The sequence below is a fragment of the Triticum urartu genome, chromosome 7 (assembly GCF_003073215.2).
Source record: "Triticum urartu cultivar G1812 chromosome 7, Tu2.1, whole genome shotgun sequence".
NCBI classification, from domain to species: Eukaryota; Viridiplantae; Streptophyta; class Magnoliopsida; order Poales; family Poaceae; genus Triticum; species Triticum urartu.
In genome coordinates this window covers 467,857,404-467,862,285 of record NC_053028.1, presented here as the reverse complement: position 1 = coordinate 467,862,285, position 4,882 = coordinate 467,857,404, and positions in this window count along the sequence as shown.

Below are 4,882 nucleotides of genomic sequence, written 5' to 3'. Positions count from 1 at the left end.
CTTGCCCGAGATTCGACCGTCGGTATCCTCATACCTAGTTCAATCTCATTACCGGAAAGTCTCTTTACTCATTCCGTAATGCATCATCCCGCAACTAACTCATTAGTCACATTGCTTGTAAGGCTTATAGTGATGTGCATTACTGAGAGGGCCCATAGATACCTCTCTGATACTCAGAGTGACAAATCCTAATCTCGATCTATGCCAACCCAACAAACACCTTCGGAGACACCTGTAGAGCATCTTTATAATCACCCAGTTATGTTATGACATTTTATAGCACACAAAGTGTTCCTCCGGTATTCGGGAGTTGCATAATCTCACAGTCAGAGGAATATGTATAAGTCATGAAGAAAGCAATAGCAATAAAACTTAATGATCATTATGCTAAGCTAACGGATGGGTCTTGTCCATCACATCATTCTCTAATGATGTGATCTCGTTCATCAAATGACAACACATGTCTATGGTCAGGAAATTTAACCATCTTTGTTTAATGAGCTAGTCAAGTAGAGGCATACTAGGGACACTTTGTTTTGTCTATGTATCCACACATGTATCAAGTTTTCGGTTCATACAATTCTAGCATGAAAAATAAACATTTATCATGATATAAGGAAATATAAATAACAACTTTATTATTGCCTCTAGGGCATATTTCCTTCAAACCGTGTGTTCACCACCCCTAGCTCAACCAGATCGAGCAGCGACATCTCCCCCACTCAAAATTTCGGCGCCCACAGTGTCGTGTAGTTGGACCGATCAAATATCATACTCACGAGCAGCAAGATCAGCAGTGTGGAAGGATCCAAGGCACATTTTTGTGGGTCTCCTGATCCATAATCTCAGCCACTTGCGTCCTCCATGCCCACTGATGCACGCCTAGGTACCGTCTCTATGGTGGCGACGATGATGCAGATAGGGTGGGGAAGCTAGCGAGCCTGCCGGATGGGGCCACAAGGCAGCGGCTGCAGATGGGTGGCGGGGAGAGGTGGCCATGGTGGCAGCGACAGGGGTGCGAGAGCGATGGGGGAGTCGTCGGCAAGGGGGGTTGGGGGAGAAGAAGCAGAGGAGGGTGCAGGAGTGGTGGAGAATTTTTACACCGAGCCCACGTGGTGGAGTACTTTTACTCCCTCAAAGCGGCCATAGTAAATATATATGCCGCTATAGCTTATACATGATTGGCTAGGTCCTGGTTAGAGGAGTGAAACTGGATTTTTACTACTCTAACTAGGTTTTTTATGGGATGGGTGATGACCCACAAGTATAGGGGATCAATTGTAGCTCTTTTCGATAAGTAAGAGTGTCGAACCCAACGAGGAGCAGAAGGAAGTGACAAGTAGTTTCCGGTAAGGCATTGTCTGCAAGTGCTGAAATTGTAAGTAGCAAAGTAGTTTGATAGCAAGATAATTTGTAACGAGCAAGTAACAATAATAGTAATAAAAGTGCAGCAAGGTAGCCCAATCCTTATGAGGCAAAGGACAGGCCAAAACGGTCTCTTATGATAAGTAAAGCGTTCTTGAGAGTGCACGGGAATTTCATCTAGTCACTTTCATCATGTTGGTTCGATTTGTGTTCGGTACTTTGATAATTTGGTATATGGGTGGACCGGTGCTTAGGTGTTGTTCTTACTTGAACAAACCTCCTACTTATGATTAATACTCCCGCAAGCATCCGCAACTACGAGAAAAGTATTAAGAATAAATTCTAACCATAGCATTAAACTTTTGGATCCAATCGGTCCCTTACAGAATAGCACATAAACTGGGGTTTAAGCTTCTGTCACTCTCGCAACCCACCATCTAATTGCTACTCCACAATGCATTCCCTTAGGCCCAAATATGGTGAAGTGTCATGTAGTCGATGTTCACATGACACCACTAAGGGAATCACAACATACATACTATCAAAATATCAAACACATATCAATTTCACATGATTACTTGCAACATTATTTCTCCCGTGACCTCAAGAACAAAGGTAACTACTCACAAATAATAATAATGCTCAAGATCAGAGGGGTATTAAATAGCATAATGGATATGAACATATAATCTTCCACCAAATAAACCATATAGTAATCAACTACAAGATGTAATCAACACTACTAGTCATCCACAAGCACCAATCTATAGTTCCGGTAACAAGATTGAACACAAGAGATGAACTAGGGTTTGAGAGGAGATGGTGTTGTTGAAGATGTTCATGGAGATTTCCCTCCCCAAGATGGTAGAGTTGTTGGTGATGATGATGACGACGATTTCCCCCTTCGAGGGGGAAGTTCCCTCGACAGAATCGCTCCGCCGGAGGGCAAAAGTGCTCCTTCCCAAGTTCCGCCTTGAGACGGCAGAGCTCTGTCCCGAAAGCCTTCTCCTTATTTTTTCTAGGTCAAAATGACTTATGTACCAGAAGATGGGCACCGAAGGTGGGCCGAGGAGGCCACAACCCACCAGGGCGCGCCTGGGGGCCCTGGCGCGCCCAGGTGGGTTGTGCCCACCTGGTGTTCCCCCTTTGGTAGTTATTGGCTCCAATATTTCTTATATATTCCATAAAAATCCCCGTCAAGTTTCAGCTTGTTTGGAGTTGTGCAGAATAGGTGGCCTGACGTAGCTTTTCCAGGTCCAGATTTCTAGCTGCCGGAATTCTCCCTCTTTGTGTGTACCTTGTAAATTATGAGAGAAAATGCATTAGAATTACTCCAAAAAGCATTATTATGGATAAAAATATTATAAATAACAGTAAGAAAACATGATGCAAAATGGACATATCAACTCCCCCAAGCTTAGACCTCGCTTGTCCTCAAGCGAAAAACCGAAATCGAAAAACATGTCCACATGCTTTGAGAGAGAGAGAGGTGTCGATAAAAACAAAATACGGACATAGAAGCATCATGTTGATTATTATGAAAGCAGTAAAATTAAACATAGGACTTTTGTCATAGACCTTGCATCATATACTTCCTATGAATAAGTAATAGTTCATCACACAATTGAAGTATAAAGCAAAAACTCTATTAGAAACCAACACACTATGTTCTCAGCCAACTTTGCAACTGCAATTCATCATCTTTTCAGGAAGAGTCATGTGTCGGAGCCTTTTAAGCAAGTCCACATACTCAACCATCATATAATCTTCTATGATTGCTAACACTCACCTCGTACCCATGAGCAAAACGTTCCAACCGGACACATAGAAAGATGGGGGCTTATAGTTTCGCCTCCCAACATACTCACCTCAAGGGTGATGTCAACAATAATAACTCATGCTATCTATATTCAACTGGACATATGTGCCTAGATCTTTCCTCACCACATGATGCTTGCCAAAAGAGAAAATAAAAAGGAATAGAAGGAGAACTTTGAATCTTTGCATAAAAGTAAATACATAAAAGTAAAAGATAGGCCCTTCGCAGAGGGAAGCAGAGGTTGCCATGCACTTATTTTTTTGTATGCTCAGTACCTTAATGCAAGAGAACGTCACATTGAATTTCCCCTTAAGATGACAACCTTTATTATGCAGTCTGTCGCTTTTATTCTTTGTCATCCAAGTTTGTACAATGCTCAATTTTCTCTTACACTAAATGATCTCACACATTTAGAAGCAACTTTTATTGCATTTTTGCACCAATGACAACTTACTTGAGGGATCTTGCTCAATCCCTAGGTAGGTATGGTGGACACTTGAAAAAGATTTGGGTTTAAGGGTTTTTGGATGCACAAGTAGTATCTCTACTTATTGCGGACTTTTTGGCTAGCAAAGATAGGGGCAAGCACCACATGTTGAAGGATCTATGACAATATGACTTCCATGTGAATATAAACAAACATAAACCATTAAGTTGTCTTCCTTGTCCAATGTCAACAATTTTGGCATATAATATTTTGATGAGGGCTCACAATCACAAAAGATTTCTAGGATAGTATATTTATATGTGAATCTTCTCTTCCCTTATTAATTCTTTCATGAGTTGCATCATTGACTAATGCTATGTTTGTCAATCTCTAATAAAATTTCCTACTTATACTTTTCCTTATGTGGTGCCATCACCTAGCATAGGATTAGTATATAATCTTATTGATTTATTTCCCCCCTTTTGTTTGTTTCCTTTCTATTTTTCTTTCTTTCTTATTTCTTTTCTTTATTTGCAACATGAAAGTAAAGAAAGCAAAAACTCAAACTAAACTTTATTATATAACTTGAACACAATTACAATGATAGATCACTAAGCAAACTCTTAAATAAGAAAGGATCGAACTAAACTTTATTTCATCTAAAGCAAAAAGATCGAACTAAGATAAGTAAAAGCAAAAAGATAGTGGGATGATACGATACCGGGGCACCTCCCCCAAACTTGGCGGAAGCCAAGGGGAGTGCCCATATTCGATACTCAATTCTCCTTTGGTGGTGAAGAAGATGGTGGTGGTGATGACAATTTTGCCTTCAACTTTTTCATATTGTAGTTGAGGAGAGCAATTTCCTCTTTCAGATCGTCGACCTCCAACTCCAACTTCAAGATCTTGTCACATAAATTCCCTTTGCTTTTCTGCCAAAAACGAGAGGGAATAGATCGGTTAGGTCGTTTAGGGAGGTTGGTGATGTCTACTACACAACCTTCTTCTTGTAAACGTTGTTGGGCCTCCAACTGTAGAGGTTCGTAGGACAACAACAAATTTCCCTCAAGTGGATGACCTAAGGTTTTATCAATCCGTGGGAGGCGTAGGATGAAGAAGGTCTCTCTCAAACAACCCTGCAACCAAATAACAAAGAATCTCTTGTGTCCCCAACACACCCAATACAATGGTAAATTGTATAGGTGCACTAGTTCGGCGAAGAGATGGTGATACAAGTGCAATATGGATGGTAGATATAGGTTTTTGTAATC